The following is a 14,242-nucleotide window of genomic DNA, read 5'->3' on the forward strand; positions in this document are numbered from 1 at the left end:
ACCATACAATACACAGATGCACACACACGCACACACCCCATTCTTCTCCACAAACAGGGAAAACACCCTTTATCCCAGACTGAATTCTCTGCTTTGTGGCAAAAAGTATTTCTTCCATTCTTAGTGTTTGGGATTAATCTGGTAACAAAACAGCAACAGACAATTTGACATAAAAGTGAATTTTTGTTGGTTCACATGAAGATAAACAGGGCGCCTAGGAACTCAAAGTAGTAAGATCAGCTTTCTCTCCGAGGGTCCAAAAATCATGAGCCAAATAGGACTAGATGCCAAAGCCCACAGGGCTCGGGTGGATGCCCTGTTCTGACAGAACAGGCCTCGTGTTGTCTAGGAGGAGTTGAAAGTGGCAGAGGGCACCCAGCTCTGAAAATAAACATTCCGGTGAATGCGGCTGTGCTGCTCAGCATCTGGGAAACAAGGGGCCTGAGGGTGAGAGTCGGACGCAAAGACCGACCACAGCTCCACCCCAGCAGCAGCAGCGAGGCCTGTGCTCAGTGGTTATCCCTGTGGGGTCAGAACCAGCTCTTTCACAAAGATATGTTTCCCTTATGTGTGTGTGTGTGTGTGTGTGTGTGTGTGTGTGTGTGTGTATTTTTTTTTTGCTTTATTTTTGCTTTTTAGGGCTGCACCTGTGGCCACACCTGCACCCTGGAGGTTCCCAGGCTAGGGTTTGAATCGGAGCTATAGCCACTGGCCTACACCAGAGCCACAGCAACATGGGATCCGAGCCGCGTCTGCAACCTACACCACAGCCCACGGCAACGCCGGATCCTTAACCCACTGAGTGAGGCCAGGGCTCAAACGTGCAACCTCATGGTTCCTAATTGGATTAGTTAACCACTGCGCCACGACGGGAACTCCAATCTATTCATTTTTGATGACATACACATCACGCCCCTTGACCAGGCTCATGCTAATGAACCAGCTAAGCTCACTGGTCATGAGCAGGTGCCTGGTGAGCTGGACCTGGGAGCTGAGAGCTAGAGTTCAGACCCCAGCCTTCTCCGGGCGAGGACAGCTCTCCTGTTTGTGGGGAAGCCGCCCATTTCCACCGCTCTGGCGTCTCCTGTCTCCACAAGGACCCTTCTGTTCCCTCAGTCTTTCTTCAAAAAGGTTCAACATAACAGGTCGGATTCTATTCCGTCCAAACTCAGGCTGAACGATTGTCTTTGGAATGGCTAAGCAGGGAGATCCTGCTGTCCAGCACTGGGCATGACATCTAGTCACTTACGACGGAGCCTGATGGAGGATAAGGAGGGAAAAAGAATGTATATGTATATGGGTGCCTGGGTCACTTTGCTGTGCAGCAGAAAATTGACAGAACACTGTAAAACCAACTATAATAGAAAAAATAAAAATCATTAACTAAAAACATATGATTAAAAAAAAATCAGGCTGCTGAGCTCTCTCCCTGGACTGAGTGCTCCGCATTGCCAGGTGGTCCAGCCCCGAGCTCCAGATGGACACCTGCCCGTGCAGGAAGAGAAGGCAGTCAGCGCCCGTGCATCTCCTCGGCTCTCAAAAGACGCGTTTCCCCTCTTTTTCTCAGGGTTTGGGGGGCGTGGGAGGAACAGGAGACGGTCACTTTAAAGCTCGTGTATGGCCAGCACTCGGAAGTATGAATTTTAATGCAGAACCAAGAACATGTAGTGAGTTCTTTCCAAAGTCCTACAATGTCACGGACAACCCTTCAGAGCATCGTGAGCAATTCCTTTGGCAACGCTTTAGGAACCAGGCGACAAAGGGCAGTGCTGAGGTTACTCAGGAGGAGGGGTCAGCAGGAGGACCCAGCTCCGTGACCTTCAGCCCAGGTCTGCGAGGTCGTCTCCATGCAGGTGCATTCCCGCCACGTCCTTGCAGGACGGAAACTCTCAGGGGTGACTTGCTATGGAAAAAAATGCCACGTCACTGCCTCCAAACCCCAGAGCCTCTCCTCCGAGTGGCTGTGCTTCTTGGCGGGTGACAGACGGGACAGGGCATGATGCCCTGGAGCAGGGCTGGCTGGGCGCCGTGGTCCCCGGCGGGGGGTCCGAGATCTGCAGGGATGTGAAGGCTCCTTGAGGGGCTCACCCAGCGGGCCGCTTAGCGTGTTGTACTAATATGTTCTGATGAACAATTTTAGTTTGATAGCGGTCAATCCTTGGCCTCAGGTGCCTTCCGTTTGTCAAATCAAAACAGGAAAGCGGCACCAATGTTAACGAACGGGCCCTGAGCTGCAGGGGGAGGCCGTGCACACGCACGCGCACACACACACACACGCTGATCAAACAACTCTGGTCCCTGGGTCACCCCCGCACCAACCCCTCGATTCGTCCATGCCACCCCCTCTGTGAGGTCAAAGCCACTCAGCCCGAGGGGGGACGCGTTTCCTCCGAGTTGAAGGAGGTGGCGCTCCGTTCCGAGCTGTCACTTGTTAGACCGAAATGCAAGCAAAGCGTGTCCCACCGAGGACGCCAGGCCTGGAGCCGGAAGAGCAGGGTCAAAATCCTGGCCAGCCACGAAATCCCGGCCAGCTGTGTGACCTTGAGCCCGGGACCTCAGCTGCCGGTCTCTGCTGTCTCATCGCTCCAGCGGGGCCGTGACCTACGTCCCATCATTTGTCACGAGTAAAAGTACGTTAGGACGTGTTGGAGTCTCAGTATCAGACGCAGAGTAAGTGTCTGCTAAGAGCCGGCAGATGCGTGTGAACGGTCACTCACCCTCCATAAATGAAGTAAAGAGATGAGGGGAAGGCAGTAGGTGGAGCCGACACGATAGGGTCTTTAAAGACGTGTCTGGAGGAAGGAGGAGAGATTTCACGTGCGGCACAGGCTTGACACAAACAAAAGTGGAATGAGGATGGCTCGGGCCTGGAGCCCGGGGGGTCTGGGAAGGGAGCTGTGGATGGCGCCTGGGTGCTGGGTGGCATTCAGACGTCACAAGGTCAGCAGCGGGGGCTACCATGGCCTCGGGAGCAGGGGGAGGAGCAAAGGAACGGGGAGGGAGGCAGACCCATGGCCGGCAGCACCCTCGCTGGGGGCCAAGGTCAAGGGTCTCGGGGAGAGGCTGCCCTGAGCTTCAGTCCTGGTGCAGGAAGTCTAGTTCTGACGCCGCTGGTGGTAAAGTGCAGGGCTCACGTTGGCCCTGCATCTGGATGCTTCCCTCCCCTCAGCCTCAGTGGGGGGCTGCTGGGCTGGGGATGTGGCGGGGGCGGGGGGGGGGGGGAAACACTGTGGTTGTTAGCACTGCCTTAAAAGCCCCGCCAAGCCCTTGAAAGGTCGATAGAAATGCACGCTCGGGCCGTGATGCGGCGAATCAGAGGCAGGATGTTCAGAGACACGGCGAAGCCTTGACCTACGTTCCTGCTTGGGGACCAAGACGTGCATGTTCGTGGAGAAAGCTCTCTTCCTAGTGTGGGACCTTCCATCGGTCTTGTCAGTGGGAGAGGAGGCGGAGGTACAGGGGCGGGTCAAGTTAGTCTCCAGTCCGGGCAGGGTGGAGGCCTTAGCGTCGTGCGGCTTCTTAATCTGCGTGCTTCAGGCCCAGCGGTGCATGGACCCTGCCTCCGAGTGTCCAGCCGGCGGCGTGGCAGGTGCAGAGTCCGGGGGAGCCGAAAATCTCACGGGAGCAGACAGCCGCGTCATCTGGATGCTGTGCTACCTGGGCCTGGGAATCAGGCCGTTCCAGCGAGGAGATGGCACAGCGTATGTTCTTTTGTCCACCGTTAGTGGCTCCAGAGATACTTATCAGCCCAACACGCAGCCTGGATGGGCAGCACTTTGCAAACCAATCGCCTCTCGGGGGGACCAGCCCTGCCTGCAGGTCTCCTTCACGGCCCTCAAGTCAAGATACGATAAAAGACGGGACAGGGACGTCTGAGACGGCCTATCCCGTCTGGCGCCCTTCACTAGCCTGGACGGGGCAGGTTTCTGCCGCACAGATGTGGGGGTCCAGGTGTGGGGGCCTCTGTGCTCCTTCTTTCAGCCACAAAGCAGAAGGAGACGGACCCAGCGCAGGGCCAAGGTGCCAGAACGTGCACGTTTTGGGATCTGGTCCCTCCTCCAAGGGGACGGTTCTCAAAAAGAAATTCTTCAAAATCTATCCAAGGAGGGAGCGATGTTGGGGCTGGAGCCCTCCTAACGGCTCCTGCGGTGGGCACTGTGGCCCCAAGGGACCTGCCTCTTCAAGACGTTTCCACCCTGCTCTTGCCCCTTATTTCCGATCCCGCCCACCACATCCTTCCCCAAGGAGCTGGCACCGACGGAGCGCTGGGAAGGGGCGGTTGTGGGACCAGGGTGGAAGGGCTTCCCCCGGAGAGCCCCGGGTCAGGGCAGAAGCCAGAACAGGCACCAGGGGGAGGAGGGCAGTCAAAAATCCCAGCCCTACAGAGAAGTGAGTTTAAAAAGGGGGGAGGTCTACAGGGGACAGCCACCTCGGATCACAATTCAGCAGTTTCTAACCAACCTAAACACACAGTTACATATAACCCAGAAATTCTACCTCTAGCTGTTCATCCAAGAAAAAAGAAAACATAGGCCTATAAGAAATTCTGTATGCAAATGTTCATAGCAGTTTTATTCCTAATAGCCCCAGGCTGGAAACCACTCCAGTGTCACCTGGTGACTGCACAAACAGATGATGGTCTAGCCACTGCTGGATCACTTCTGAGCAATAATAAAAAAAAAAATGATCTCCAGACACCAGCAAGGCTGTGAGTGACCCTGGAGAGCAATTGCGCTGACAAAGAAGCCAGTCACACGGGACCCTCACTCAAGGCAATTTCTAGAGACAGCAAAACGACAGAAACGGATGCCAGGGGTGGAGGCTGGCACGATGGAATGTTCTGGGGAGACGGAAATGTCCCCCATGGCGGTGGTGGATGTGCTCTGTGACGACACCCCTTAGTCGAGACTTAATGAAACGTGTGCATTTAAAAAGTGTGAGTTTTGCTGCACTGAGGCTGTAAATACACAGATGTGACCAGTGCCTATGCGTGTCTCTCTGGGGTCTGGGAGGCCACCCCTCTGCTGTCCCGGGGAGCTGCTCGCCTGGTCAAGGCCGCCCTTGATGCTTCATCGGTGTGATGTCCCCAGTGTAAATAAAGCAGGGGGCTTTGTGTCCAGCCCACTGTGGGGACAGTCTGGAGCCCAGAGAAGCACAGGTAATGTAAACCAAAACCAAACAGAGGAGACAGCCAGGGATCCGCGGTCCCTCCCACGCAAGCGCAGGGCTGGCTCACGCTGGGCGCTCAGTCGTCCTGGAGCAGGACTGGACGCAGCACGCGCTGCAAACCTCTGGGCGCAGCCATCCAGCGAGTCAGCCAAGGCTCCAGGCATTTATTTCTCTTTAGGAAAAGGTCTGTGAGCCAGAGGAGAGCTGACCTCGGGGATGCAGGCAAATCCTTCCCTGGGGATGGTCATGCAAGCCCAGGTGAAAGGGTCCAACCTACATGCCTCGGATTCTGCGTGACTTAGAACCGGCCCTGTGAGTCTTCAAGAGGAGGCCGTGTGCCCAAGGCTCCAAAAAGCGGTATCGCCACAAGCTCTTCCCGGATGCGTCCACTAGGTGGCGCACACGTCAAACTCCAGCCCAGACCCAGGGAGAGAGGAAGCCTCGCTGCCCCTTTCTGGGGATGAATTCCGAAGACGGAAGAGCAGGCTCTGTCTCCTCTCCGTGAGGCAGACGTCCATGCGATGGGGCCTTTCCTGATTACCATGAAATAAATCTCCAAGAACACCGGTGCTGTGAGGCCTGCCACTATCTCTCTGCGTCTGCTGAGAGGACAAGGAAATTAACATTTCAGGGGGAACTTAGGTCACTTGCTCCCAGAGACAGAAGGGTCATTTCTCAGCTCCAAGGATAATCCTGGGGGTCACTTAGTGATGACAGCAAGTGAAGAAAGGGGCATGGCCAGTCGACCCCAAATATCCAAACTAGAGTCACCTGCGTAACTTAAAAACACCCTCCCGAGGCCCCATCCTCCAATGACCCTGGTGATAACTGATCCGGGGGAGGTCCAGGCTTGCCTCTTCTTACCAGACAGTACTGCTTAATTAACTCATTTCCTCCAATTTTCAGCCAGCATCTCTGGACTCCTCCTGTGCTGGCAACAAATCAATGATGTGAAAGTGCAGTTTAGGTGCCTGAAAAACACGATGCATCTTGCATGTTTTCACCCCGTTTCCAAACGGGTTTGTCTGCCTGAAAAATCTGTAGACATGAGAGGCGGGATTCTGAGGACAGGAAATGATTCCATGGAAAGACTCCATCACGTGTGGCTGAGGGCTTTGCTCCGGATGGCTCAGATCTGCCGGTGCAGCCTCTGCTGAGGTTGCTCTTGAGCAGCCCGGCTCTCACCCTGGGCAACAGCCACAGGGGGGCCACAGACACGGGCCAAGCCCCTCCCAGCAGGACCTCTCCCTCTGCCACCTTAGAACTTGGGAGAGAAAAGTGCCGGGCAGTAAACGCATACTGAAAGCATTTCTAAATATTCTGTTCAGAAAATTTAAGTGCCTAAATTATCTACCAACAACAAGGTAGCCAGAAACTTAGTGCAAGGGTAAATTACGGTATGAAATGAGAGGCAAACTTCCCAGAGGAGCTCAGGTGGCTGCAGGAAAATTTTAGGGGAGGGGGTTTTGACACCGGGGATGAAGGATTTGGACAAAGATGCCCCGTGGGGAGTTTCTGGCGCGCACGCGCGCGCGCGTGTGTGTGTGTGCGTGCGTATGTGTGTGTGTGTGTGTGTGTTTGGGGTGGAGGTGAGGGATGGCAGGCACAAAGGTGGGGCACATCTTCTGCCTGGGGCAGTGTGTGACACATCGCTGAAGTGGTCTTCATGGAAGCAACGCTAGCACCTGCAAGGGATCCTAAGCATTCTTCTTGCCTTCTCGCTGCAAGCAAGACTCACCGACCATGCCCAGTTCCACACTGCCTTTATACTCAGAGCTCCAGGAAGCCATTAGAACTGATCAGAGCTGGCGCTGAGGAGGAAAGTCATTTTCTGTTCAAACGGAGGGAAATTGGGGGGAGGGTGGTTAATTAGATCTGGCTGTACAATGGAAGGGTTTGGTTCCACCAGGAAGAAAGCCTGTCGTGCTTTCTGCACCCCAAGTAGGCACATAAGGCATGTTATCCTACGCTGTTATTACCTTTACATGAACCCTACGAGTCAGGCATCTTACTTTCATTATTTATGTGGCGTAATAGTGCCCAGAGAAGCAAAGTCACTTTTCCATGACTACGCAGGTAAAGAGGCTGACTGGGAATTTATTCCCAGATCGATTGGACTCTAACGTTCACACTCTCTCGGGAATGCTTGCTAGGAGTCTGACTTTCTAAGGAGGAAGAGGAGGAAGGCGGCCTGGAGGCGGAAGGGAGAAGAAGGGGGAGCAGCTGAGACCAAGCTGGAGCTGTCCACAGTGCTGAAACATCCTGCGAGCAAGCAACAAGACATTATCTATCCCTTGCCGATGCCATGGTAGAGACACGTAAGGTGCCCTTCTAAGGACTCTTTCTCCTACATTTGGGCTGCATGGTGGCACCTCCTCGGGGGATACAGACAACCCTAGCCATGTGACTTCCGGCAGCTCTGCGCAGTGCGTCCTGGGGAAGGAGATGCAGGCACCGGCGCTCTCACCACTGCCCTCCTGAACTTGCTACTTACAATCTTCTCATGCACCGGGCTCAACTCACAACAGGCACAGGCTGCCAAAGATTTAATTAGAGGAACACGGAATATAAACCCTTGAAACCTGTCTTCGTTTTCCGAGCGACCACCAGACACCTATGACCCCCATCCGCGGCTCTCTGCACTGGGCCCTCCCACAGCCCATACCTGCACCCCCACTGCCCCCCAGCCCCTAAGTGAACCCATGCTCACCAGCAGCTCTTTCCTCCCCCCTCCTCTCCCACCCTCGGGAACCTAAGCTAAGCCTGCCGTCCTCACCACATCCCTCCTCTACTGTGTTCTCGTCGCGGGTGGGGGCATTGTGGAGACCCATTCCCTGGGATGGGGTCTCCTCTTCCACACGCAGGCTGATCCTGAACCTACACAGCCCTATTTCTCTCCAGGCAGAGGCCCCTGGGAACAGCCCTGCTGGGGCCTCGCCTGGCACCCCACCACTCCCAGGAAGATGCTGGCTCATGGAAAAGGTCAAGCCTGTTTAATAATTTACCCGACCGGGAAAGCCTCCTCTCTGTCTCCATCTATTCAACAAAACAAAACAAAAGAAAACTTCCTGGACTCTGAGGCTCAGCTCGGGCGGGACTTCTGTGTGCTCGGGCGGGACTTCTGTGTGCAGTTCTCTGTGCCATCTCTGATGCCCACAGCATTCTCTTCTTTGGTGCTCAGTGTTTAAAATACTCATCGGGGGAACTACGTCTAGTCACTTATGATGGAGCATGATAATGTGAGAAAATAGAAAGTGTGCATGTATGTGTAACTGCTGTACAGCAGAAAAAGAATTGTTTTGGGGAAATAACAATAAAAAAATTAAGACGGGAGGCTGATTAATTAAAAAAACCCCATTGGAGGCACCTCATTACATATGGTTACAGAAGTCTGTGTCTCTCCTTTTTGACAAGATTTTGCACCCCTTAAGGATGGCAACTGTGGTTTTGTTGCCCAACACAGCATTTCAGTACGTACATGTTTGTTGACTTATATTGTCTTTTCTGCGTTCATTGTCTTAAATGTCCCAAGTTAAGAATGCCTTAAAAATTAATTGCAGTGTCAGATTGAAGTGAGATTAAAAAAGAACTTATTTTAGCATTGAGAAGAGTAGACGGTTGAGGCCCAAGACGTCTCTTTTAAAAGAGAAATTAAAAATCTCGTGGGCATTAAAATTACCCGAGTGTCACGGAACACGTCTCAGCTTTAAGAAATTATTAAAGGGAATTTCATTACTGTGGGTTCATCACGCCCCTCCTTGTAACAGAAAGGGTTTGAGCTGCCTAGAAAGTACAGTCGGATACAGTTTAATTATGAGACTACACATATGTGTTGGGGATGTGTGAGGATATTAAGAAATAACATTCCCAGGCACTCTCTATAAGCAAAATTCTCCGCTGTGCACTTCGCATACAGCATTTCATTTAATTCTTATAATAAGCCTGCGAGGTGGGCGCCCTTATTATCATCCTTCAAGAACACGGAAACTAAGCTCTGTGGACGTACAACCCCTCTCAAGGTCACACAGCCCAAGGTGGCTGCAGGGTCAAGGTCGGGTCTCCACGACCACAGGGCTTCAGTTCTCAACTCTTATGTCATGCTTTTAAGCAAGGTGCTATGCTGTCTTCTCACCTACATGTCTCTCTTCTCAGCAAAGGGGATGCTCTTCTCTGTAAGGTTTCAGAGGCATCCTGGGCAGAAGGAATTTATGTTTCAGTTCATTATTTCCAGATACAGAATGTAACTTCATGAGTCAACCAGGATTCCAAAGGAAGACAATTTCTGCACGATTTTGTTTGGAACAGGTAAATAAGCACGGTGAGGGCAACAGTATCCACAGCCTGACATGTCAACAAGATACCTTCAAATACGTCTCAGCTTTTGGTCTCCTATTGCTCTGTTTGCCAGATACCGAAATGCCACTGCTACCTAATGAAGGACTATGCCATATTTTTCCTAAAATGGGTTTCCGTTATGGAAGGATTGGTGTTCTGTCGTCCATATCATTTTCAGAGTGATCCTAATAGATATGAGAAATTATAGTTATATATAAAGATCATTTTTTTTTTCTTAAAAAAAGGCACTCAAACCAAAGGGAAAACTAATCTAAGAAAAAAAAGTCACATCAGGAAAATGTCACGAAACAACCAAGTCTACCAAAACCATCTCTGAAGACACATGGTGGACCCTCGACCGGAAAACGTCAAGAAACAGCTAAGTCTACCAGAAACGTCTATGAAAACTGTACGTGGGGACCCTTGTAGACTATTTAGCTTGTTATAATCTCTATGATGAAAGATTGCTAGACTTGCTGATGAAAAGGCCAAGTGAGGTACTATGTTAAAAATAACCAGCTGTCATTCTGGCTCCGTAAACAAATTTGTGTAAAAGATACATGTCCCTTAAGAATACGGTTTTTGAACATCTAGTTGCGGAAGTCAGCACACCTGCGCTCAGGTCCTCGATCTCTGGACGGATGGAAATCAGTTGGCTTGGGAGTTCCAGGGTCCCTTGAGCCACTACATGCCCATGGGTTCCTACCTGGTCCCAGCTGCAGAGCAGGAAGTGAAACGTGGGACAGGGAGGCCTCTTCCGGGCTCACGGAAGGGGCAGAAAAGAGGGTACACCCTCCCCAGGGTCTTCTGCCAGTAGGCACAAAGGAAGGAAGCCAGAATTTAGAGGGCACTGAGAAATTAACTTGACCCTTCCCTGCCTCTGGTTGGAAAACCTGAAGCTAAGGGGGAGAAACCAAGCTATCGACGACCAATAACCCCGTCTTGCAGATGACATGGCCTCCGCCTGGACGTGAAGAATTAGGGAACAGGATGGTAAAAGGAGGGGTGAGAATCTGAGAGAAAGATGCAGCTCTGTGTCTCCAGGAGTATGGAGCAGGGCTCTCAGGTTTGGGGGCCTATGAACGATGCAAACTTAAACACTTTGTTAGAGACACTTTTATTTTAAAAAGACAACTGTGCTTTCCTCGAGACCCCAATTCCCCCGTAAGGGTCTGGTTCTTCTCCTGCCATCTGGCAGAACAGACTGAGCTCCACAAGCCCCTTTTGGAGGCTGAAGGTGCAAAAACTCAAGGCCTCCAGGCCCAGTCGGTTTGGAAATCCACTGTCTCCTTCATACAGGTAAGAAACGGACAGATATGAGATTCATTCATTCATTTACTTTCCAGAAATGACCTTAAGGCAGAGCGGAAGAGCTGGGGGGTCGAGCAAGGCCACTTTTGGAGAGGCTGTCAGTTTCCATGGTGATGAGATGGGCCGCAGACATTCTCATCCACCAGACATTGTTTCATAAAGGTAACACGAAGTCTACCTCTTTGAATCATAAAGACTCCTCAGGAAAGCAGTAAGTGAGCGGGCACCAGTACCAATCTGATATTTCCAGCGACCACCTAGCCCATGCTCTGATGGCCTGGGGTTGAGAGTGAGCCAGGCGGTGCCGGATCCCAGCTCTCCTGGACGCCAGCTATAGGATGACGGACAGTTAAGCTCTTGGAGTTCTCAGTCTGATGGGACAATACGAGGGCTTTTCCTGCAGGGCCGACATCCTGCAGTAAATGCACAAGAGACTCGATCCAAAACGACGGCAATTATTATTGCAGGATTATTTAAAATGGGCATGATAATTTTAAAAAAGCAGCTCCCTCTTGGCTGGCCTCCTCTGCAGGAGATCGTCCGCCCGTCGTGAGCAAGGAAACAAAGCCTTCAGCACAGACCAACTTGTCCTTAGATTTGCAGCTGGTTTGGCAAACCCTTGGGCCAGCTCCTCAGAACCTATCTGTCCTACATTCTAACCGATGCGGTGAAATACTAATGCACCGTGTCGTATACAAAACGCTTTCTGAGTTTCGAGTGTTACAAGTTTGTATAAGATGGAATGAAGCATCCATCATCTATAATAGATTCTATTGTTCCCAGAAGGGCAGATAAGTCTCAGGGCATAATTATCCTCCTGCCTGCCGTGACCTTTAAGGATGCAGAGCGGCTTGAAAAAGACAGAATAATTCCTCCTGAGAGACAAACAGCTGAGTTTCTATTTCAAATACACTGGACACGCAAAGGCCTGTGGACACTTTGTTCGTCCTACAGGAGGGCATCTTCCGTTTCTTGGGCCTTGATTTTCCTAACAGTCTAACAGACGATGCATCGCCTTTTGCTGCACAGCTTTATGTGTCGTGCGTTTATCTGAAACTCAAAGGAAGTTATCGTCTCCATGTCTGTTTTCCAAGGATACGGCCACATTCTACCCACATCGAGCGAAAAAGAGAGAGCAGCGGTTGTGTGGATCTAGGCTGTGGTTAATGCTCTCCTACGGAACGGTATTTTTTTAGCAACTCCTGCTGTTTGTTTAAATGTGCCTGGGAAGATCAGGGGGTCTCCCCTAGAGAGTCCCAGGAGTCTCCACACCATTGCCAGTATCTCCCCCAATTTCTTTGAACGCCTCCTGAGCATCTCACCTTTCCAAGGAAAAAGTGAGAGAACCCCTGGAGGCTGTGAAGGAGAAGGAAGAAGTGGGGAGAAGAAGACAGGTGGGGGCAGGCGGGGGGTTGTAGGCAAGTGGGGGAGTTGGGGCAAGGAGGAAGACAGGGGAGAAAAAGAAAGAATAAAAACAGCCCCAAGACGCGGGTTCCATCCCCAGCTGGGAGCAGTGGGTTAAGGATTCAGCGTTGCTAGGTTGCAACTGTGGCTTGGATCAGATCCCTGGCTGGGGAACTCTAAAGGAAAAAAGAAAAGAAAAGAAAAGAAGGAGTTCCCATTGTGGCTCAGTGGAAACGAACCCAACTAGTATCCATGAGGACGTGGGTTCGATTCCTGGCTGTGCTCAGTGGGTTAAGGATCCAGCATTTCCATGAGCTGTGGTGTAGGTCACATATGGGGCTCAGATCTGGTGTTGCGGTGGCTGTGGTGTAGACCGGCAGCTGCAGCTCCGATTGGACCCTTAGCCTGGGAACCTCCCTATGCCGTGGATGCGGCCCTAAAAAGATTTAAAAAAAAAATAATACAGAAAAAAGAAAGAATAAAAGCAGAAGCACTAAAACACCATCCCTGCCTTACTTCCCTTGTTCTGCAATGGGTTTTCTCTGTGCCAATTCAACGGATGGCTCTACCAACACTTTACCACATCCTCACACCTCCAGCTGCAAAGAGGAGCTGCCAATAACACCCCCCTGTTTTTCGGCTGCATCCATCCAGCCCTGGAAAGCACAAAGTCACGCCTGCACGCACGTCTCTCCTTCCCACTCACATTTTGGGTCCCAATTCTTGCATTTTTGAGAAGCGAGATGAGCTGAGGGGTGTCACCCTCTCTACTGTGTGTATAACCAGAGCCCCCCACCCCTGCCCCGAGCCCTAGGGGAGCCACCATGTCCCCAGATGGGCCACAGCTGATCCCCAAGCACTGTAAGCTGTGCTCTGCAGGACCTGGAGGGTGAACCTGGGAACCAGAACAGGAGGTGGCAGAGGTCCTAGCAAGACGGCTTCACAAACGGGCAAGTCACGGCCCTCAGGCGACCCCCTCGGCCCTTGGAGGCATCCCAGAGGTCCCCCCTCGGCCCTTGGAGGCATCCCAGAGGTCCCCCCTCGGCCCTTGGAGGCATCCCAGAGGTCCCCCCTCGGCCCTTGGAGGCATCCCAGAGGTCCCCCCTCGGCCCTTGGAGGCATCCCAGAGGTCCCCCCTTGGCCCTTGGAGGCATCCCAGAGGTCCCCCAACATCGGGACTCTTGGCTGTCAAACCTCACGGTGCCCCGTGTCCTGCCCTAAGAATCAAGCAACGCGGCAGCATTCTACTCTGTGCTTCGTTCTGCAGTTTTCTTGTTCAAAGAAAATGAAAGAACAATCTTACCCATGAGGAATTTTGCTCAGGACATAATATCCAGTGTAGGAGTGTTGATATATCTGAAACAGACAAAGAAAACAAGAAACAAAAAAGAAAAAAAAAAAAAACAGGCATTGAGACAACGGTTGTGATTATGGTATTTTCAAATCGCTGTGAATCCTAATGAACAGCACTGGACCAAAAGGAGGCCACGAGGGGGCCTGGAGGCGGGAAGTTAATTTGCAGGGTCCTTTGCCTTCCCCCGTGTGCACGTGGTTTCCCAGGCAGCCGGAGGCTGGATGTGGTCTCCATGACTACCTGGTTTGTGATTCAATCAGGAGGCACAGATTTCCAGCTCAACTAGATGTAGCCCGGAACTAATGAGGACACTGTGGTAGTTGGAGGCTGGCAGATCCGAGGCGGCGAGACCTGCGTACTGCGGGTGTCCCTGTAACCGTGGCGGATGCCGCTGCGTATCCTCCATGAGGGCAAGTTGCACCCCTGAAGCCAGGAGATGCTTAACGGGACCAGCTCCCCCTGTACGATGTGACGTGTGTGGCTGAGTGTCAGGGAGCGGTCAATAAACGAAAAACTCATCCAAAGGGGAGGGTGGCTTTCAAAACTAAGGTAAGGACAACAACAAAGCATTTCCAAATTCCGGTGGCCCCCACATCTCAGATGTCCCTTGTAAACTCCTGAGTCAGGAGCTCACTCCCCACCCTGCAAATGCAGCGACGAGAATGCAAG

The 14,242-nt window shown here is 52.1% G+C and overlaps 1 protein-coding gene across 1 annotated transcript in view; it reads right to left on the reverse strand.

Moving 5' to 3' along the window:
* Nucleotides 1-14,242, reverse strand: part of LOC125117667 (dipeptidyl aminopeptidase-like protein 6) — a 260,710-nt gene that overhangs the window by 186,409 nt on the left and 60,059 nt on the right. Inside the window, exon 2 of the mRNA XM_047763699.1 lies at nucleotides 13,523-13,575. The gene's annotated coding sequence lies outside the window, so the exon portion shown is untranslated. The remainder of the gene's footprint in view (nucleotides 1-13,522; nucleotides 13,576-14,242) is intronic.

Source organism: Phacochoerus africanus, chromosome 16, assembly GCF_016906955.1.
Source record: "Phacochoerus africanus isolate WHEZ1 chromosome 16, ROS_Pafr_v1, whole genome shotgun sequence".
Lineage (NCBI taxonomy): Eukaryota > Metazoa > Chordata > Mammalia > Artiodactyla > Suidae > Phacochoerus > Phacochoerus africanus.